The sequence below is a fragment of the Bubalus bubalis genome, chromosome 8, assembly GCF_019923935.1.
Source record: "Bubalus bubalis isolate 160015118507 breed Murrah chromosome 8, NDDB_SH_1, whole genome shotgun sequence".
NCBI lineage: Eukaryota > Metazoa > Chordata > Mammalia > Artiodactyla > Bovidae > Bubalus > Bubalus bubalis.
Window position 1 is genome coordinate 87,196,779 of NC_059164.1, and position 24,324 is coordinate 87,221,102.

The window sequence follows — 24,324 nt, forward strand, 5'->3', positions numbered from 1 at the left end:
TACATTTTAGTAAATATAAATTATTTCCTATTATTAATGATTTATTTTCTCTATATTCTTGTTTTATTTTAAAGTTGGCACAAATAGTACCAAAAAAAAAAAATCAGCACAGTGCGTGGAGAAGGCTGTGGGCACAAATCTCAGGCCCAGTATTTCTGTGTGATTTTGCTCAAATTGGGCTTCCCTTGTGCCTCAGCTGGTAAAGAATTCACCTATAATGTGGGAGACCTGAGTTCAATCCCTGGGTTGGGAAGATCCCCTGGAGAAGAGAAAGGCTACCCACTCCAGTATTCTGGCCTGGAGAATTCCATGGACTGTATAGTCCATGGGGTCGCAAAGAGTCGGACATGACTGAGCAACTTTCACTCTCACTTCACTTTGCTCAAATTATCTGTCCTTTCTGTCACTCGATCTCATTACCTGAAAAATGATGATAATAACTGTATATGCCACATAGACTTTATATGAAGATTAAATATTTAAGAAATACACTTGAACATGTACATAAAATCAGTACTATACAATGTTAGCTATTATTATTATATTTGCTTTAAATTCCACTTGAAACTTATATTCATTTTTTCTTGTTTCCTTAACCTTTTATTTTTAATGTTTTTTGTTTCAGTGTTATAGTAATACAAATTATCATATTTTATTCCTTATTTATATACACTACCCTATTTTTGGCGAGTAATTTAGACATCCTTGTTCACAGATGTGTCCCTATGCTAGTCCTATCACAGATCACCCCTTTTTTTTGGCATATGTCATTCTTTATTGACTTTATGTAAATGTATACTTTTTTTAGGCGTGAGTCTATTATCTATGATTCCATTTGTTGTATAGACTTGCTTTTAGTTTTGTAACATTGAAACTTTTATTATGCTGTTTTTGAAAACATGCTGAAATAAACAAATGAAGTCACTTACCAAAACCATTTCCAAGTTAATCATTGATTTTGCCTCACAAACAAACTCAACAACTTTGATCCCTTCTGTAACAGAGGAAGTATTTAATCATTTTTGGCTTTTCTTCTATCTGACCCCTGCTTTCTCAGTCTAATCCAATTCAGTGGGGAGGAAGAGGGAACTGAATAGAGCCCAGCTTTTGGTTGAACAATTAACTAAAATAATCAACCACCATCTGCTCTTTTCTTCATCCTAGAATTTCTCCTTGTTCTCTCAGCTCATTATTTTTCCTTTTGTTTACTTAAATTTCTGCAGAAAATAAAAAAGTGAAGTGAAGTGAAGTCACTCAGTCGTGTCCGACTCCTTGCGACCCTGTGGACTGTAGCCCACCAGGCTCCTCTGTCCATGGGATTCTCCAGGCAAGAATACTGGAGTGTGCCAACCCAGGGATCAAACCCAGGTCTCCCACATTGCAGGCAGACGCTCTAACCTCTGAGCCACCAGGGAAAATAAAAGGTACTTAAAAAAAAAAAGGCAGCTATTTTTGCATTACAGGGCAAACTAGAGGCTGCTGTTTTGTTTAGGAAAACGCTTATACCAAAGCAAGGCCTCTTCTGGAAAGAGAGAGGTAATTTAGACGAACTGAACTGCTCCACTAAATAATAGGAATACGATTTTATTTGTGGACTGGGTGGCATCTTCAAAAGATATAATTTTGAGCTGGGGGAAGTAGAACGATCGAGGATTCTGGGGTTGGGGGATGGCATGAGAGAATGGTGACATGAAAGAGGAAGTGCTCATGAAAGAGGAACGTGCGTGGGTCTCAAAGCTTAGGGATGAGTCTGACAAATCTTTGTGAAAGAGAAGATCAGAGGGACGGTAGCTCTTGGGAGCAGTGAGTCCTGATAGGCAATTCAAAGTTATCTTTGTTGTTGTTCAGTCGCTAAGTCATGTTGACTCTTTTGCAACCCCACAGACTGTAGCCCTCCAGGCTCCTCTGTCTATGGGGTTTCCCAGCCAAGAATACTGGATTTGGTTGCCATTTCCTTCCCCAGGGAATCCTCCTGACCCAGGCATCGAACACATGTCTTCTCCATTGCAGATGGATTCTTTAAGCACTGAGCCACCAGGGAAGCCCCAAAGTTATATTTATGTTGTTAAGATTACTTGGAAGATTCAATCCTGGCCATTCCCTACCATAGCCTACAATTTGCTGAGACCTGGAAGATGATGGGCTTATCTTGGTGTGAAGCTGACTGGCCTCTGTCCATTGTGGTACAGAGATGACCAGGTATGTCAGAAAAGCCCTCAGCAGCATCTGGAACAAGAGGGGAGAAGAAATGTGCTCCATACGTGTACCCCAGTGCCCTCACAAACACTGTGGGACATGGGAGTGCATTTCCTACAGTCTCCCGGTATAGGGGCTGGATGCTAAATAAAACTGACAATGGAGTATAGAAAACATTGGAAAGCTATGGATACATTTAAGACAGATAATTTTTCTCTTAGGTTATACTAAAGTCTAAAATTTAACTTTTATTAAACAAACCCAGAAACTCTTTTTTCTCTCCTTAAAATTTAATAGTTTTATATGGCAATTTGTTTCTGTTGGTTACTTTTTTGATATTACAATGAGTACCTTTACCCACTCCTAGTTATACCTTTGATGATTGATTGTTTCATTTACTCTATTTTCAGAAACTTCTATTACTTCCATTAATGTTTTCTTGCATATCATCTTCCCTCACACTCTCTTAATATATTTTGATTGTATTCCTCAAACCTGTCTTTTGTGAGCTATGCTAGAAACTGCATATGAGGGTGAGGAGTAGAATTATTTTATTCATTACTTTATCCCCAGCATCTTGCACAACAGCTGGACTTGTCTGATAGTCAAATCAACATGAAAATAATTATTTCATTCATTTCTTGTTAGCATTTATTAGTAAAATGCATATTCCTAAGGATTCTGCCTAAGAACCATCATTTTCTTTAAGGCACAGATAAATCTGATGCAAGTGGTCCACAGAAACATCACTCATCTTCAAAGAGGAAAATCTAAGAGAACAGGTCAAAAGTAAGGAACGATTCAATTTGAGGGAGGCGTAGCCAGGACTGATGTATTTCTAAGGCTCTTACTGAAGCATCCTACAAGATGAGCAAATGAGGAGCCAAAAGGTTCTTTCAATTCTTGGTTCTTACAGTGGCCCCAGGAAGCCCCAGGAATGGGCAGCAGAAGGAAGGATGCTGTGCCCATTAGGCTGGCAGTGAGTCTTGGCAATTTGAACTCCCCTAAACTTTGGTTTTTCCAGCAGTCCTCCCCCATGCAAATTCTTTCTGTTGGTATTTCCCCTGCCCACTGCTCCCTTTTCAGTGGGACATACCTAAGAGAACACAAGGGAACCTATCAACTGTAAGTACCAAAGAATCTGCCTGTAATGCTAGGAGATGCAGAAGATGTGGGTTCTGTCCCTGGGTTGGGAAGATCCCCTAGAGGAGAGCATGGCAACCCACTCCAGTACACTTGCCTGGAGAATCCCATGGACAAAGGAGCCTGGTGGGTCACAGTCCCTTGGGTCACAATGAGTCGGATACAGCTGAAGCAACTGAGCACACAGCATGCACTAAAGGATTACACTGATGTGTGCATACTAAAATTTGCATTACATTTCTTCAGAATCTTATAAAAATCAACATTCTTTTGGTTATATTTCACCCTGAAGAATATGGGAGGGGGAGAAAACTATTACCAATATCGTTTTGTGACCTACAGATAGGAAAATGTTAACGGAGTTTACCAAATAATAAACTCCACAAGGGCAGGAAGATTTTCCCCCTAATTTTTTTACTGAGCCAAAATACATATAACATAATTTTTTTCTCTTAAAACCATTTTAGTGCACAGTTTAGAGGTATTAAATGCATTCATACTGTTGTGCAAACACCATCCATCTCCAGAGTTCTTTTCACCCTGCCAAACTGAAACTCTGTATCCATTAAACAATAATTCTCCATTCTTCCTTGCCCCTCAGATCAGATCAGATCAGTCGCTCAGTTGTGTCCAACTCTTTGCGACCCCATGAATCGCAGCATGCCAGGCCTCCCTGTCCATCACCAACTCCCGGAGTTCACTCAGACTCACGTCCATCGAGTCAGTGATGCCATCCAGCCAGCTCATCCTCTGTCTTCCCCTTCTCCTCCTGCCCCCAATCCCTCCCAGCATCAGAGTCTTTTCCAATGAGTCAACTCTTCGCATGAGGTGGCCAAAGTACTGGAATTTCAGCTTTAGCATCATTCCTTCCAAAGAAATCCCAGGGCTCATCTTCTTCAGAATGGACTGGTTGGATCTCCTTGCAGTCCAAGGCACTCTCAAGAGTCTTCTCCAACACCACAGTTCAAAAGCATCAGTTCTTCGGCACTCAGCCTTCTTCACAGTCCAACTCTCACATGCATACATGACTACTAGAAAAACCATAGCCTTGACTAGATGGACCTTTGTTGGCAAAGTAATGTCTCTGCTTTTGAATATGCTATCTAGGTTGGTCATAACTTTCCTTCCAAGGAGTAAGCGTCTTTTAATTTCATGGCTGCAGTCACCATCTGTAGTGATTTTGGAGCCCAGAAAAATAAAGTCTGACACTGTTTCCACTGTTTTCCCATCTATTTCCCATGAAGTGATGGGACTGGATGCCATGATCTTCGTTTTCTGAATGTTGAGCTTTAAGCCAACTTTTTCACTCTCCACTTTCACTTTCATCAAGAGGCTTTTGAGTTCCTCTTCACTTTCTGCCATAAGGGTGGTGTCATTTGCATATCTGAGGTTATTGATATTTCTCCTGGCAATCTTGATTCCAGCTTGTGTTTCTTCTAGTCCAGCGTTTCTCATGATGTACTCTGCCCCTAGCCCCTGACAATCACCACGCTACTGTCTGTCTCTGAATCTGCCTACTCTAGGTGCCTCTTGTAGGTGGAATCAGATAGTATCTGTCTTTTTGTGACTAGTTTATCTCACATAGCAAAAGGTTCTCAAGGTTTATCCATGTTGTAACATGTGTCAATTTCCTTTTTTTTTAAGGCTGAATGATATTCCACTGTATGTATATACCATTAGCTTATCCATTCACCAACCAGTTGGTTCATGAACATGAATTTTTATCTGTTTTTTTTTTCACTGCCATAGCACTAGTACTTAGAAAAGTTTCTGGCTTCTATTAGGTCTTCAGTGATTATTTGTTAAATAAATGAGTAATGAACAGTTAAAAATGTGGTCTTGAGTATTCTTAAAGCAGCGTTATGTCTGATCCAATAAATAGTATTGGGTTAACTGAAATTTTTGGCCAACCTAATATTTGAGTACCAGGTCCCCTTACTACCATGGGGACCATGATACTTAGTTAGCATTGCCTCCTAAGATCTTAATTTGGGACTGTATTTTCAGATCTTTAAAATGCTGAGCATTACTCAGATGAAGTTCAGTTATAAGTGTTAGTCACTCAGTTGTGTTCAACTCATTGTGACCCCCACGGACTGCAGCCCGTCAGACTCCTCTGTCCATGGAATTCTCCAGGCAAGAATACTGGAAAGTGAAAGTGAAAGTGAAGTCGTGAAGTCGTGTCCGACTCTTTGCGACCCCATGGACTGTAACCTACCAGGCTCCTCTGTCCATGGGATTTTCCAGGTAAGAGTACTGGAGTGGGTTGCCATTTCCTTCTCCAGGGGATCTTCCCAACCCAAGGATCAAACCCGTGTTCCCCGCATTGCAGACAGATGCTTTATCGTCCTTCTCCAGGGGATCTTCCCAACCCATGGATCAAATCCAGGACTCCTGCATTGCAGGTAGATTCTTTACTGTCTGAACCACCAGGGAAGCCTGTGTAAAGTATTTACTGCTGCTGCTGCTGCTAAGTCGCTTCAGTCGTGTCCAACTCTGTGCACCCCCGTCCCTGGGATTCTCCAGGCAAGAACACTGGAGTGGGTTGCCATTTCCTTCTCCAGTGCATGAAAGTGAAAAGTGAAAGTGAAGTCGCTCAGTCATGTCCGACTCAGCCACCCCATGGACTGCAGCCCACCAGGCTCCTCCACCCATGGGATTTTCCAGGCACGAGTACTGGACTGGGTTGCCACTGCCTTCTCCAAAAGTATTTACTAAAACTGCTTAATTCAAGCAATAGGAAATCTATTTTAAAGACAATATTTCCTAAAAGTAGTGATGAAGTTTAATGTCTACATTTATCCATATTAAAGTACCTTTGAAGAGCATTTTATCACACTTATATATACCAAACATATCTGAAAGAAATTGACTTCAATGTCAAGTCAAATGAGCTTGGGCACATTCAGAGTAGTTTGGTGGCAGAACAATTTGCAAGGCCTATAGTTAAAAATAATTGAAGGCATATTATTCAATTTTTTTTTGAAATTGCTTGCCAGCTAGAGTCTAGTGTATATTGTTTCAGGTCTAACTGGATTTTATAAACACCAAAAGATGGGAATTTGCAGTGTCAATAGTGACAGAACAATAGCTCTATTGAGCTCAACAGAATTCAATCTTGCAACACAATTTCCTGTTTTCCTCATTTTTTATACCTTCAACATTACAACTTACAAAAAAAGAAAAGGAAAAGATAAAGCATTCCTTTCCTAGACTCAGAAATGTTACATCATGTCTCCTTTCTCTAAAAAACAACCCAAGAGCCTTGTGCCCTTCATCTTTTCAGATTCCTAGATTCCTTAAGCAAGGCTGTCTCCACCGGAGCGTAGCGAACACAGATCTGCATGCCTTACATCAGCAATCATGCCTTGGTGGACTTGACATTGGTTGTGGCAGTTTGATAGGTTTAGAGTCACTCCACTGTAATATCCCATCAGTGTTTTAAAACAACAGAACTGCATGAAATACAGAAGAGATTCTCAAAGCATGGAACGGTAATAGCATGCAGATCAGACAGAAAATCATACGGTCAGTAGTTAATTGTGCTTGTAAACAGTTTAACATCCATGGGATCAGGCTGGATATCTGACATAAAGCCACCAGAGGGTCCCCAAGGCAATCTTCATGTCCCTGGAATAGTGCCCTCACATATTACCAATGTTCTTCTCTCCAACATAGCCTGAAATGTCAACCAGCTTTTTCTGGTTATACAACTAGCTAGTTATTTTCTTTGAAACAATACCGAAGTTTATCAAATGGTTCAAGGAGATGTTGAAAAGTCCTCCATATATTAGCATGAATTATTATGTGAAATTATTAATAGCTCATATCACTTTGAATATATCACAGGTGCTAGGAAGGTGGAGAGAACTAAGATATTAATACAACAAGTTACCAAAAGGTGGGTATTTGATAACTCCAATATCTGAAACTTCTGAGGACTTTTACTAAATTTTTTTTTAGTCATTTTTTTCTTGTTTCCTGTAGCTTGATAAATTTATAAGTCAATGTTGGACATAAGGTATGAAAACTTCTGGGGACATCTTGCTTCTTTAGGTAAGCAGTTATGGTAAGGAAAATTCACTTTAATCCAGTCTGAAGTTGAAACTGAGCTTAGTTTGAAGCTGAGTTTAGCCTGTAGTGCAGGTCAGTTTATTTCTGGTTCATCGTTACTATTAAAAGAATAACTTGTTAGGAGTCAAAAGTGAAATCCAAATTGTTGATTAGGTCTCTGCTCCATAATGATCGCTGAATTCCATTTTTGTCTCTCAAGCTCTGGTCTGATTTCTGACCAGTCATCCTTCAGTTACAAATTTGCAAATACCTTGAGAGTAAAGGCATCACAGAATGCTGTGTTGGTTTACTTTCCTTCTCTTCTCTTCAGCTATCTGACTTTCAAGTACTTGCTGCCTTAGAATTTCTCCAGTATCTTCAAACAGATAATGGGTGATGTGTGTGTGTGCGCGCGCATGCATGCGTGTGTATTTTAATCTAGCTTTTCACTTTTCCAAGTTTCTTGGAAAGTTGATTGGTCTGCTATAAGCTAGTCTGTCAGAGCCAAAGCAGACGCCTTCAGGAGTATTTGTAATTAACATAGCATACCAAGGGAGAAGCCATGGAAAAGGAAAGACAGAATAAGCTTTCATATTTTTATGGGCTCTTTTTCACTTCCGGCAGTTTCTTTCTACTCACTGACATGCCATTTGCTCAGACTCCTCTTCATAGTCTCACACACTGTCCTGCCTCTGAGCGCCATTCCTTCAGAAACATTACCTTAATGGCTATAGTGAATTACATTTTGAAATCCTTTTGAAAATTGATTTTGAAAATCTTTAATTCATTCCTGTCATGTGCCTCGGGCATTCTCACTGGAGAAAACTACAAAGAAATAAGTATCATCCCAATAATTTTTCATAACAAAGGATAAGTGGTAGTTCTTCCATCACTTAGAAAAACATCACAGGCCCATGGTATCAGTAGGGAACTTAAAGAATTCAGTCTAGTTTCTCATGAAGATGCCAACTTGCCTGAGGTACCACACTATTTGAAGGGAGGAACAAACAGTAATTGTCTTCTTCTTGTCCACGGCTCTTTCAGAAAGAGTCTATTGCTTGCAGTAAAGCAGTTACTTTATGGGAAGATGTAAGATGATAATAACTCTTAGACTCTACATCTATAATGTCCTCTCTGGAGAGAAAAAAATCTTTTGTGATTGTTTCCTAACAATCTCGTCCCATACCCTAAACTTTCTGGTCTAGACTGTCCAAGGATGACTGTGATTTTAAAACTTACATGTGGCTGTGTAAGTTCAGTTCTCCATGAAACAGACATTTGCATGCAGGAAGTTTATTAAGAAAGCTTGAAGGGGAGTGTAAAAATGTTGGGCAAAGGGGATGAAACTACAACAAAGGCTCACTCAGTCTTGTGAGCATTCTGGAGCAGGATGCTGCCCTCACAGTGGTCCTGACCTGGGCAAGGAGGAACTCTACATGTTTCAATCAGTCAAATGATGCAGGCTGACCTCAGGGAAAGGGTGTGGCCTTGAGCAGAGTGGCTGTCTTTGGTGAAAGATATTTCCCGGAGAGGGACTCACTTGAGAGCTGTTAAATGATAAGTCTCTCAAGTCTCATTCCTGGAAGGGCAACTTGGGAAATACCATACAGCATCTACTATGAGTTCTTAATTAAACCAAAATCTAGAACAAGTAAAAGCTGAAAGGAAGTCATTAAAGATAAAATCCAAACAAACAAAAATGCGTCTCTATTTGTCTCTCTGTTGTTTTTGAAATAAATAGCAAAGAACAATAGTCTGAAAGTGAAATAACCTAATAGTTTTATTTATAAATGTTTTATACTTGTTATCAAAGAGAAGCCATTAAGAAAGCTTGTAAACTTCACGTTCACCTGTCTGATGAAGGATATCAGAGTTTGGGAAATTGCTTTCTAAAGGGAATTTTCACTGCTTTCATGTGCCTTGTGCACGTTTTACTGAGAGGCTTAATAAAATAATTGTACTGAAGTCAAAGCAACTACGGAGAAGGCTATTGCACCCCACTCCAGTACTCTTGCCTGGAAAATCCCATGGACGGAGGAACCTGGTGGGCTGTAGTCCATGGGGTCGCAAAGAGTCGGACACGACTGAGCGACTTCACTTTCACTTTTCACTTTCATGCACTGGAGAAGGAAATGGCAATCCACTCCAGTGTTCTTGCCTGGAGAATCCCAGGGACGGGGGAGCCTGGTGGGCTGCCGTCTATGGGGTCGCAGAGACTCGGACACAACTGAAGCAATTTAGCAGCAGCAGCAAAGCAACTAGAAAGCAGACATCATTCTCCAGTCATGCACATCACCATCTGAAGAGCAGAATAAATATTCATTTACTAAGAACAGTCACTGTATAGTCAAAAAGGAATTTTGTAGTTGACCTTAGCAATGATGGCAAGTATCCATTAATATATTTAACGAAAGGAGTTAATGCTCTTCAGTACAAGAGCTATCATGTTAATAGTTTTATTGAGTTAGTTTAAGAACACGAATAAAATATATGATCTCTAAAATTGTCAAACTCCAAATTTTTTAAGAAATAATTTAAATGATCAACAAGGAAAACTTTTGTAATGAGTTATTTATAAACAATTTCAACTTCTTCAGTTTCAGTCAAATTAAATGTAAGCTTTTATTGCTATCTTGAAATTCTAAATCGTATATTCTCTTTATCCTGAATGACTATGTTCAGTTAGGTCTGTGCATGTGTGCAAGTATTCTTAGAAGTCAAGTTGTACAGGACATGAATTTGAGACCATTATGTTACTAGAGAGAATGATTCTTAATGATTCTTAATGATTCTCATATAAAAGAAAGATTCTTTTATATGAGAGCATCAAATAAGAAATTAAGGAGCAATTTGAAGGATGAAAAAAACCTCTTATTCATCAGTGTTTCCTTTAACAAGTCTGAGAATCCGGATTTTTCACACCCGGTCTAATTTAAAAATAAAAGCTAATGACTGGAGGACTATAAAACCATCCAATTTTCTTGTGTTCTCAAAGTCTAAGTCATGAAAGAAACCCACATAAAATTTGCATAAATATGTGTATGATGTGACTCAAGGAATTTCTCAAAACTATTTTTCATTCCAATCCCAAAGAAGGGCAATGCCAAAGAATGTTTAACTACCTCACAATTGCACTCATTTCACATGCTAGCAAAATAATGCTCAAAATCTTCCAAGCTAGCATTTAATAGTACGTGAACCAAGAACTTTCAGGTGTTCAAGCTGGATTTAGAAAAGGCAGAGGAACCGGAGATCAAATTGCCAACATCCTTTGGATTATATAAAAAGCAACTGAGTTCCAGAAAAACATCTACTCTGCTTCATTGACTACGCTAAAGCCTTTGACTGTGTGGATCACAATGAACTGTGGAAAATTCTTAGAGATAGGAATACCAGACCAGCTAACCTGCCTCCTGCATAGCTATGTATGCAGGTCAAGAAGCAACGGTTAGAACTGGACATGGAACAGTAGACTGGTTCACAACTGAGAAAAGAGTACATCAAGGCTGTATATTGTCACCCTGCTATTTAATTTATATGCAAAGTACATCACACGGAATGCTGGGCTGGATGAAGCAGAAGCTGGAATCAAGATTGCCAGGAGAACTATCAACATCAATAATCTCAGGTATGCAGATGACATCACCCTTATGGCAGAAAGCGAAGAGGAACTAAGGAGCATTGATGAAGGTGAAAGAGGAGAATGAAAAAGCTGGCTTAAAACTCAACATTAAAAAAACGAAGATCATGGTCCCATCATTTCATGACAAATAGATGGGGAAACAATGGAAACAGTGACAGATTTTATTTTCTTGGGCTCCAAAACCACTGCAGATGGTGAATGAAGCCATGAAATTAAAAGACACTTGCTCCTTGGAAGAAAAGTTATGACTAACCTAGACAGCATATTAAAAAGCAGAGACATCACTTTGCCAACAAAGGTCCATATAGTCAAAGCTATGGTTTTTTCCAGTGGTCATGTTGGATGTGAGATTTGCACCATAAAGAAGGCTGAACACAAAAGAATTGATACTCTTGAACCATGGTATTGGAGAAGACTCTTGAGAGTCCGTTGGACTGCAAGGAGATCACACCAGTCAATCCTAAAGGAAATCAATCCTGAATATTCATTGGAAGGACTGAATCTGAAACTGAAGCTCCAATACTTTGGCCACCTGAGGTGAAGAGCCGACTCATTGAAGACCCTGATGATGGGAAGAGTGAAGGCAGGAGGAGAAGGGGATGGTAGAGGACAAGGTGATTGGATGGCATTACCGACTCCATGGACATGAGTTTTGAGCAAGCTCTGGGAGATGGTGAATGACAGGCAAGCCTGGAGTGCTGCAGTCCATGGGGCCACAAAGAGTCAGACATGACTGAGCAATTGAACAACAACAACAAATACCTGATTTTAGATATCTTTCCCCAAGCAAGCTCCCAAAGTTTTGCCTTTTAATCTGTCCAGACGTCCCCTCTATTGGAGGAAGTAATTGGAATGCTGTCATCTTTAAACATGATACTTGGAAGGAAGCCCAGTCACTGGGGTAATTTTTATCCACTTAGTATCCTGCTTATTATTTGATGCTTAGATATATTTTTGTTGTTGTTAACTCCGAGCAGTTTGGCAAACTATCTATTGGAGAGAACTGAGCAGATAATAGAACAAAGTGGTAATTTTTCAGTTAGAAAGGACAAAGAAGAGATTGGCAGGGAGGATGATGGGCATTTAATGGAGGAGACCTGAGTATACATTGCCAGGATATGTGAAGAACATACAAATCTACTTTGTGGATTTCTCAGTTTTCCCTGATGCCAATGCTGTTAGATGATGAAAGATGATGCTATGAAAGTGCTGATCCTGAAAATCGTGAAAGATGATGCTGTGAAATTGCTGCACTCATTATGCCAGCAAATTTGGAAAACTCAGCAGTGGCTACAGGACTGGAAAAGGTCAGTTTTTATTCAAATCCCAAAGAAAGGCAATGCCAAAGAATGTTCAAACTACCGCACAATTGCACTCATCTCACATGCTAGTAAAGTAATGCTCAAAATTCTCCAAGCCAGGCTTCAGCAATATGTGAACCCTGAACTTTCTGATGTTCAAGCTGGTTTTAGAAAAGGCAGAGGAACCAGAGATCGAATTGCCAACATCTGCTGGATCATGGAAAAAGCCAGAGAGTTCCAGAAAAGCATCTATTTCTGCTTTATTGACTATGCCAAAGCCTTTGACTGTGTGGATCACAATACACTGTGGAAAATTCTGAAAGAGATGGGAATACCAGACCACCTGATCTGCCTCTTGAGAAATTTGTATGCAGGTCAGAAGCAACAGTTAGAACTGGACATGGAACAACAGACTGGTTCCAAATAGGAAAAGGAGTTCGTCAAAGCTGTATATTGTCACCCTGTTTATTTAACTTATATGCAGAGTACATCATGAGAAACGCTGGGCTGGAAGAAACACAAGCTGGAATCAAGATTGCCGAGAGAAATATCAATAACCTCAGATATGCAAATGACACCACCCTTATGGCAGAAAGTGAAGAGGAACTCAAAAGCCTCTTGATGAAAGTGAAAGTGGAGAGTGAAAAAGTTGGCTTAAAGCTCAACATTCAGAAAACGAAGATCATGGCATCCAGTCCCATCACGTCATGGGAAATAGATGGGGAAACAGTGGAAAGAGTGTCAGACTTTATTTTTCTGGGCTCCAAAATCACTACAGATGGTGACTGCAGCCATGAAATTAAAAGACATTTACTCCTTGGAAGGAAAGTTATGACCAACCTAGATAGCATATTCAAAAGCAAAGACATTACTTTGCCAACAAAGTTCCGTCTAGTCAAGGCTTTGGTTTTCTTGTGGTCATGTATGGATGTGAGAGTTGGACTGTAAAGAAGGCTGAACGCCGAAGAACTGATGCTTTTGAACTGTGGTGTTGGAGAAGACTCTTGAAAGTCCCTTGGACTGCAAGGAGATCCAACCAGTCCATTCTGAAGGAGATCAACCCTGGGATTTCTTTGGAAGGAATGATGCTAAAGCTGAAACTCCAGTACTTTGACCACCTTATGCAAAGAGTTGACTCATTGGAAAAGACTCTGATGCTGGGAGGGATTGGGGGCAGGCGGAGAAGGGGACGACAGAGGATGAGCTGGCTGGATGGCATCACTGACTAGATGGACGTGAGTCTGAGTGAACTCCGGGAGTTGGTGATGGACAGGGAGGCCTGGCGTGCTGAGGTTCATGGGGTTGCAAAGAGTCGGACACGACTGAGCGACTGATCTGATCTGAATGCTGTTAGCAGGCCTTCTATTTTCTACTGTTCTCTCAAGTAATAACTTGCTCTGACTTACTCTGTGGGACCCTTGCACCTTTTTTAATATGCTTTATCCTCTTAACCAGGAGAAATGTAATAGGCCTCCAGTTCCTTTCTTTTCTTAGTGCTGGAGATTTTTATTTATTCCTAAGCACTACCAAGGACCAGAGGAAGACGTAAAACTTAAAATGTTGCCACTTATTAAGCAAAGTATTTGTTACTTATGCTTCAGTATCAATGAAACAAGAAACAATATCAAGAGCCAAGAAGCAGCTTATTGTCTTCCATTTCCAAGCTAAGTATGCATTCTTCCCTCATTCATTCTTAACATGGATCATTAGGGACAAACTGGTAGGATCATACCTTGTAACTATTACCATTTTTGAAGTACAATATTCTGTTGGAAAGTTCCCTAATGATTCCAAAAATTGTTCTTCTTATATTAAGATCCTCTGGTTCTAAATATTTAAAAACCCTGTGTCATAGCTCTTCTAACTTTTGGTGAAGAAATGAAAAAAACATTTTCTGACTAATCAGCCTCAGTGCTTAAGTACAGATTTTTTAAAGTAATAACTGCCATCATAATTGTATTTTTGAAATGAAATCCATAATAAGTATCTCAGTCGAGATACAGATGAATTTCTGCTGTGTCATGGTCTTCTTTTATGTGAGGGCTATTTAGTCTGTGAGCTGGTTATACATAAGCTAACCTGAGCATTGATCTGACTTGATAAATTTTATTTAAAATATTTTGTGTGTATCATGTATGGTGATGGAATTAAAACTCTAGGGGAAAAGGCTCTGTGTGTGTGCATCTATGTTTGTGTATAAACTGGTAAACTGGTACACATATGGGGAGGTACCTATCCATGGAAATACTGTAAGACAAGAATTTTTAATGAGAAAAATTTAGGAATTTGAATACTTATCTATAGACAGTATCTAAACATGAATTTCTAACAGTTTTCCAAAGCCCATTACTGTCTGTTTAAATCCTAGAAATAGAAATGAATTGCTCATATAGTACTGCTTCTTTTTAGGTTCTGGGGGTTTGAGTATCTCAGGTTCTAAGAGCTAAACTTCACAGGCATACTAGAACTTTGAATGTTTTGAGATTTAATGTGAGCAATTTCCTTGCTCTTTTGCCTAGCTGGTAAATCATTTACTCCAGTAGGCAAAATTTTTCTTTTAAAAATTCTTCTATTGGAAAAAAAAAAAAAAAGCCTCAAAATGAGTTGAAATAGAAGCACTGTGTCCTTTCTCTGGACAAAATCCTACCAAAGTAGAAAAGAATGATCGACTTTTTAACTAAAAATCCAGTAGGAAAATAGGAGGAAGGAATTTTTAATAAGAAAGATATATCTAAAAATCCTTTCTACTAAGTAGAAGGAAAACAACTAAGTAGAAGGAAAACAAGTTAAACACTGGTGTTAGTGGAAGTATAGAAGCATACACTCTGTTCCCAAAAGACCCTGAGGGCAAAATAACACTTGGTTCTGGAGCTGAATATCCATACCTATTCATTCCCTGCCCCCCCAGGCAGGGAATCTGTTGTTCTTTAGCAATAGAACAGTCCTACTGGGATCTGACAGTCCTGAGTCTGAGTTACAAGCATTCCAACAGCACCTGAGTGTATTTCTTATACAGAATGGAAAGGAAAATAATTTTCAGAACCAAAATCATCACCAGAGAGAAGTATTAAAGAGGGAGCCAAACCTATACCATAGCTAGATATTTCTTTTTGCGTCTCAAAGAAAACTTTATTTTATTTGCCATCCTGTTAATTCATAGATTTGACATCACTCTGAATTTCATGTTATGCATATTTACTTTCTGGCTTCCCTGGTGGCTCAGATGGTGAAAAATCTGCCTGCAATACAAGAGACCCGGGATTGATCCCTGGGTTGGTAAGATCTCCTGGAGAAGGGAATGGCTATCCACTCCAGTATTCTTGCCTGGGAAATTCCATGGACAGAGGAGCCTGGTGAGCTACAGTTCATGGGGTCCCAAAGAGTCAGACATGACTGAGCAAGTAACAATTTCACTTTCTTTCATGTTACACACACACACACACACACACACACACACATACACACACATATATAGGGCTTCACTGGTAGCTCAGATGATAAAGAATCCACCTGCAATGAGGGAAACCTGGGTTTGGTCCCTGGGTTGGGAAAATCCCCTGAAGAAGGGAACAGCTATCCACTCCAGTATTCTGGCCTGGAGAATTCCATGGACAAAGGAGCCTGGTATGGTATAGTTCACGGGATCACAAAGAGCTGGACATGACTGAGCCACTTTCACTTTCATATATATATATATATATATATATATGTATTTGTATATCTTGGTATTTCCTTGGTCTGTAGATGCATCACTCTAATCTCTGCCTCATCTTTCTCTGTCCCACAGGGTTTCCAGGTGATGGGAGAGGCTGGCTTGGGAGTGGAGTTTGTCTCCAGCAGATGTCCCAGCTGGGAGCATATCATCAGATCTCATGACCTCACCAGCAGTGATCACCAAGAGGACCACTTCATAAGCGTTACCTCCCCTCAGTTCCATGGTAGAGTTGGTCACTGTGTCTTGCTTTAGACCATCAGCCAGTATCATGTTTGGTGTTCATTGTGCAAACCCTCCAAACTCTTCAAATAAGAGCTGCCTAAGCCACAGATTCAACCAGGACACTTCTGAGCACTGACCTTTAAGTGCCATCCAAAGAGATTTTTAAAAGTAGTCATCGTTAGGACTGAAGTCTTAAACTTTGGAATGTGATGGAGACTTTATTGCTAGTATAACACAATTCTCAGGATTTCAACATTTATATCTGTCAAATACCCCCATGTTATGCAGTATTTTCATTCCTAATACATTAAGAAATAATCTATTAATATTACAATGTAACTTGTGCAACTACCCATGCTATTAGTAACAAGAAAGAAAAAATAGACTGAAGTGTTCCCAAAACTGAAGAGGAAACAAAAACAATAGGAAAATTCATTATCTTAATTATTACAGCAAAATTATACTGGTTCGTGACTTATCAATCACAGATGAAAGATGTAAACAACACCAGAAATCATCCTTTCAGCAGAGACATCAGTCATAAATGAGGATTCATCATTGATACGCTTGTCCAAAGTGGTAATTTCAAACTACTGCTACCAGCTCTGGCTGTATCCAGAATGATAATTATGAATTAAGTGGTGAGCAGATGCTTGGAAATAAAAGTTTGCCCTGGGGTGCCAGGAGCCTAAGGACAAACCTAACAGTCCCTATAAACTATTAGTTTAAAAATGGAATTGTCAATACACCCACAGGTTAACAACTTGCTAAGCATCAATGACCATGACATACAAATATGAATAATTATAAGAAAAGAAGTCTCTGATACAGAATCCTTTTTGCTTTTCTTTCTATGGCTCTGTGCCTACTCTGAATATCTTAGAGCAGCAACTCAAAATTTATTCACAAGAAAAAAAGAGAAACAGGCTAGTAAAAATTGTATTTATTAGCTCGCAGCAAGAAATATGTGCTTAAAATGGGATTTATTCTTTCTGACTGCTATCAGAATGGACACTTAATTTTCTCCCTACAATGAAACAAAACTTTTAGAAGATTTATGACTGCTCTGAGAGCAGTTTCTCACATGCCAAGCTATGTTAGCAAAGTTGGGAATAAATCATGGAAGAAATCTGACTAGTAGTACACAGCTCATGCAAAATAGTACTTCGCTTCCTACCCACGTGAAGCAACTGTAGGACAACTATCATTACTGAGTTCCCTGCACTCTATAAAATGACTTCCTTGAATCACAGACAATTAGAATTCTTCCCTTTTTCTTGGTGTTCAGGTGAGTCCTTTTGTACCTTCTCTTCTTCGAGTCGTCTCTCCATTGTGACTTCTCATTCTGATATCAGAAGGGTTGCTCAGCTACCTTCATGCCCTCAGCTTTCCCCCCTCCTCATTTTTCCCTCTTTCACTGGTTTTATGTGAAGCTTCATTAAAGGAAGCTGCTTTCTTAGAAGTCCCTGTAGATGACAATGGCCATAATCACAGACTTGTCCTCCATTTTTCCAGACTGTTGTCACAATGTGCCAAATGGCATTGTTCATTCCTAATGAGAACAGTGACTGATATTCTTTTCACAAATAGGCTTAGATTTCTGCTCTTTTTTGCTTCAATGTATATTGAAATTTTTATCCAAACAAATGGAAAAACATCTGGCAAACAGTTACATAATTTCAAAGTTCTGGGTTGAAGGGTTACCTTTTCTATTTTCTGGCTTCTAACAAATATTTCACCACTGGATGAGAAGAGAAATTCCTGGCCAATAAATACATGATGAGTCTCTTTTATATTAAAAAAAAAAAAAAAAAAAAAAACCTTAGCCAACGGGGTAAAATCTCATTATGACATAAGAAAACAGGTAGTAATAACCATTATTTTTCAATAGCTTATATTATGTGCCTGGAACTGCATTTGCTATTTAACACACACACAACCCTGTGGCACTGCTCTTCACTGTGCTATCCCTGTTCCAGCAATGAATACATTCAGTCTCTGAGAAGTCACAATCCCTAGTCAGGTTCTGCCAGCCAACTCAGCCTCTCAGAGCCTCAAATACCCATTCCATTTTTATTTGCTCCTCATGACTTAATGATATATCAGACTAATTTGAGACATGATTTTATTCCAAGAGAATGTAATCTACTATACAGGGACATGTTTTGTAACACACCATGACTATACTTTGATTTCTTTCCTATAATTCTTATAGTAAATGGCTCTAGATCTGAGATTCTTAAACCATGAGACTGGAATCTGCACTTTTCCTTTGTGCTGCCTGAACCTCTCTCTCTCTTTGTAAAGCTTGCACATTTCAGGGAGGACCACCCTGTCAACTTAGAACCAGGTTCTTGCCAAAAACTTTTTGCTAACTCATGTTCTGTTCAATCCAAGGGGCAGGGAGACAGATTTTTCCTTAGTCATCACAGTAGCAATTCTGAAGGTGAAGAGAGTGCTGTGGAGGGAAAAGCTTGCCCTTTGGAAGGAAGATGGTACATGTTTCGCTCCTTGAATTCAACTTGTCACGGGGTAGTCAGGTAATGATGAAATCAAGTTAATTATCTCTTTCTATAAAAATGTGCTCTGACCATACTAGTTAAACATTAGGACTCACAGGAATCAATTTTTTTTAAAGACTTCCCTAAAAGTTATGGGCTTCTCTAGTGGCTCAGCTGGTAAAGAATCTGCCTGCAATGTGAGAGACCTTCCCTAAAAGTTATTGCAGAGGGGGAAAAGTATATAGAAATAATTCAGGGGTAAAGTTGTATTAACAGAAACATGACCCTTGCACTCACATGATGTGTGGATCGATCGAAGGAAAGGTTTTGTTGTCAATCTGATTCTTCATCCTCATCGTCTACAAGGAACAGAGTTGGTGCTGACCGAGTTAGAGTCAATCAAGAGAGGCATGAAAGTGTTGTTTTCCCAAGTAGAACCCCAAACACCTGGACAGCACATAACTTGTTGTATTATTGTAATCTTAGCATTTCCAGGGTCCAGCACAGAACCTAAGTAGTTGCTCAATTTGTGTTTGTTGAACTGAAACAAAGTGAAAATCAAATGAGATAATTATAGTAAATTCTTCTCTAATGAGAAATTTTATATATGGTAATAATATAAAGTTACTATATTATTGATATAATATTAAACACATAATTATTTTTATAACTTATATGCATTTATTTAATTTTAACAACTAGGAAATATGCCCTATTTTTATCCCCCATTTTATAGATGGGAAAACTGAGGCAAAGAGAGTTTAATGAATTTTCCCAAAGTCACATAGCCAATAATGGGCTCACCTGGGATTTGAACCCAAGTTGTCTTGCCCCAGAGTCCATGTTCCTAACTATTTAGCAATACCTACCCCCTTATAAAGTCTCATAAGAGAAAATTCAAGTCCTATGTGTTTGGTCATGCATGCAGTTGTTATTTTCCTTATTGTGCTGTGAACTCTTGAACTCTTCTGAACTCTTCTAGGAAGGGCCCCGGGGCTACTCACCGGGATCAGCAGACACTTGAACATACTAGTCTGTTTTGAGTTGAATAAATACATCAAAACTAAATCCTCATCTCAGAGGAAAGGACAACCTAATGGGACTTCAGAGTGATGATGCATGGGTCCTGAATTCTCATTCATTCAGATATCTCATGACTAAACTCCCCTAAGAAAGGAAAAGTAGGGAAGTGACCAACCAGGACCTAGACCAAACCAAGGAACCCTGAGCTCTTTAGGAAAAACCTGAAGCACACCGAAGGAAAGCACAGTTTTCTCAGAGTCAGGTTAACCTGGCAATACTCCAAGCAATTTTGTTGAGATAAGAACAGCAGCAGCTTAGCAATGTCTGCCAAGTGGCAACATAGAGGGAGAATCTTTTCCTATTGGATCTTTCAGCAACTTCTGTGAGCAGATTGATTAACAGTTTATCAGATTAGTCAGCAGGCACCTGTGGAATAACATGGAATGGGAAGGTGTTAGTGAGTGTGTGAAGCAGAGAATGTAAATGGCACAAGACTAATGGCCTTTAGATACCAGGGGGCCTGCAGGGCTCAGCAGACCTCTGGTGACAGGGAGCCTGAAGAAACACCTTGGCCGGCATTTGTACTTGTATGTGTGGGTTATAAAGACGTATTTTGGTAACACACATAATGCATAAAATATTTTACTAAGTATAGGAAGACCTGACCTTTCTACAAATGGTGTAACATTGAACAAGTGGCTATATTCTTTGGGTCTCGGTTTCCTCACATAAAATAGGAGGGACTGGACTAGATGATTCCTGTGGCTCCTTCCAGCTCTAACATGTGGAGAATCTACTGCGAGTCATCAGGGCCAAAATCAGCTTTAATCACTCAGGGTTCAGGAAAACAAAACAACAACAAAATAAGAAAAAGAAAAGGAAGGAAGAAATAGAGGAAAGAAAGGAAGGAAGAAGGGAAGAAGGACGGACTTCACTGGTGGTTCACTGGTTAAGAATCCGCCTTCCAATGCAGGGAAGGCGGGTTTGATCCCTGGTTGGGAAACTAAGATCCCACGTGCCACAACTAGAGAACTCACGCACTGCAGCTAGAGAAGCCCAAGTGCCGCAATGAAGACCCAGTGTGGCCAAAATTTTTTAAAAAAGAAAGAAAGAATTGGTTAAGAACTTGTGCCACCTGAGAAGACAGAAGGCCCAACCCAGGCCTCCCGCTGTACTGTCCACTACTCACTTTGCCCTTGATGAAGCTTCCTGTTTTACCATCTTTAAAAGCTACCCAGAACCAAGGTACCTTAAGTAAACAAAAATGTAAAATTAAATTATAAGTAATGAAAATCTTCTGAAAGGAAGAATCGAAAAAAGGATACGAATGGTTACACTCATTTTAGAAATCTCTTCAACTATTAAAAATAAACACTGCAAAACCAGAAATAACTAGAATTGTACAATATTCCACCCACTGAGGTTGATCACAACCTCAGTGCAAACACAGTGAAATTATCTTCTGGTCTCTCTAAGGGTCCAGAGACTTGAATTTCTAAATTCAGGCCCATCATTTCCTCCAAGAAACTGATAAATATGACATGAAAACAAGTTACCTACAGAGAAGAAGTCTACAATCATAGTCTATTTATTTACAAATGTATACTGTTCTTACACCATAAGGTTTGAAAACAACAGCAGGTCTAGGGCAGAGCGGCCATAGGGACAGCTCAGTTTCCAGGTTTGGGATATTCTCAGAGACACATCCACTCCCAGTCTGTTCAATCACAGACACCCTTGTTTTAAAAACGTATCTGCACATCTGTACTTTCCTCTCCCCTACGGATGAATTAAATTCGCATTTTACCCACCAGATCCAAAAGAGAAAATGACCCTCCCAGTTCGAGTGGGTCCTTCCTTTCAAGAATATTGCTTTATTTGGCTATTCCCTCCCTCCCTCCAACACTTTGGTCACCTGAGGTGAAGAACCAACTCATTAGAAAAGACCTTGAAGCTGGGAAAGATTGAAGGCAGGAGGAGAAGGGGATGACAGAGGATGAGATGGTTGGATGGCATCACCGACTTGATGGATGTGAGTTTGACCAAACTCTAGGACTTGGTGATTGCCAGGGAGGCCTGGTGTGCTGCAGTCCATGAGGTCACAAATTATTGGACATGATTGAATGACTGAAAATTAGAAAATTTCAATCAAGAAAATTAGAGATACCAAGGGAACATTTCATGCAAAGATGGGCTCGATAAAGGACAGAAATGGTATGGACCTAACAGAAGCAGAAGATATTAAGAAGACATGGAAAGAATACACAGAAGAACTGTACAAAAAAGATCTTCATGACCAAGATAATCATGATGGTGTGATCACTCACCTAGAGCCAGACATCCTGGAATGTGAAGTCAAGTGGGCCTTAGAAAGCATCACTACAAACAAAGCTAGTGGAGGTGATGGAATTCCAGCTGAGCTATTTCAAATCCTGAAAGATGATGCTGTGAAAGTGCTGCACTCAATATGCCAGCAAATTTGGAAAACTCAGCAGTGGCTACAGGACTGGAAAAGGTCAGTTTTCATTCCAATCCCAAAGAAAGGCAATGCCAAAGAATGCTCAAACTACCACACAATTGCACTCATCTCACACACTAGTAAAGTCATGTTCAAAATTCTCCAAGCCAGGCTTCAGGAATATGTGAACTGTGAACTTCCAGATGTTCAAGCTGGTTTTAGAAAAGGCAGAGGAACCAGAGATCAAATTACCAGCATCTGCTGGATCATGGAAAAAACAAGAGAGTTCCAGAAAAACATCTATTTCTGCTTTATTGACTATGCCAAAGCCTTTGACTGTGTGCATCGCAATAAACTGTGGAAAATTCTGAAAGAGATGGGAATACCAGACCACCTGATCTGCCTCTTAAGAAACCTATATGCAGGTCAGGAGGCAACAGGTAGAACTGGACATGGAACAACAGACTGGTTCCAAATAGGAAAAGGAGTGCATCAAGACTGTATATTGTCACCCTGCTTATTTAACTTCTATGCAGAGTACATCATGAGAAACGCTGGGCTGGAAGAAGCACAAGCTGGAATCAAGATTGCCGGGAGAAATATCAATAAGCTCAGATACGCAAATGACACCGCCCTTATGGCAGAAAGTGAAGAGGAACTCAAAAGCCTCTTGATGAAAGTGAAAGTGGAGAGTGAAAAAGTTGGCTTAAAGCTCAACATTCAGAAAATGAAGATCATGGCATCCGGTCCCATCACTTCATGGGAAATAGATGGGGAAACAGTGTAAACAGTGTCAGACTCTATTTTTGAGGGCTCCAAAATCACTTCAGATAGTGACTGCAGCCATGAAATTAAAAGACGCTTACTCCTTGGAAGGAAAGTTATGACCAACCTAGATAGCATATTGAAGAGCAGAGTCATTACTTTGCCAACAAAGTTCTGTCTAGTCAAGGCCATGGTTTTTCCTGTGGTCATGTATTGATGTGAGAGTTGGACTGTGAAGAAAGCTGAGTGCCGAAGAATTGATGCTTTTGAACTGTGGTGTTGGAGAAGACTCTTGAGAGTCCCTTGAACTGCAAGGAGATCCAACCAGTCCATTCTGAAGGAGATCAGCCCTGGGATTTCTTTGGAAGGAATGATGCTAAAGCTGAAACTCCAATACTTTGGCTACCTCATGCAAATAGTTGACCCATCGGAAAAGACCCTGATGCTGTGAGGGATTGGGGGCAGGAGGAAAAGGGAACGACAGAGGATGAGATGGATGGATGGCATCACCAACTGGATGGATGTGAGTCTGAGTGTACTCCGGGAGTTGGTGATGGACAGGGAGGTCTGGCAAGCTGCGATTCATGGGGTCGCAAAGAGTTGGACACGACTGAGTGATGAACTGAACTGAATGAGTGAACTGAACTGAACTGATACTATTTGAGAAGAACAGGTGGCAAGGGCCCACCAGATTTAATGACAGGACAGGAACAAGAGGCGTGTTTGTCTTAAGGCACATCCTGTCACACATTTCTGATGCCTCTGCTCTTCCTTGTCTGAGTGACCTGATTGCTGCCTCTCTGTTCTTTCCCTCTGTCCCTCCCTGTATGGTTCAGACCACACTGGTTAGCTCTCCTCTGGCTCTGCACCCCTCTGTGCTGCAGGGAGGATGTGGCTCTGTAGAGCTGCTTGGCAGTTCAGTCCAGAAGACTTCTAGGTTTTAACACTGGAGCACAAAGGTTTCATCGGAGAATCTCCAAATGTCAATATCTTGCAACATATCCTCCTGTTTATCCACTGACTCCCACCTCCCCAATTTATCTTTTCTCCTTCCTCTCTGTCCCACTCTGGGTCCCAAGGGCTATGTACCCAGTCTTCCTAAACAACTGCAGCATTGTGGGCAGGCACCAGGGGGATGTTGGTGAGCACAAGACAAAGGTCAGGGTCTCCCCTCCCCCACAACTCTCTCCCTACTCAGCAAAAGGCTCTAGAACTCTCCACACTCACTTTCTGCTGAGAGGGCTTTGCCCAACTATTAGATTTCTCACTGGCCTCCATTTCCCTCCCTGTACCTTCAGCGCTGG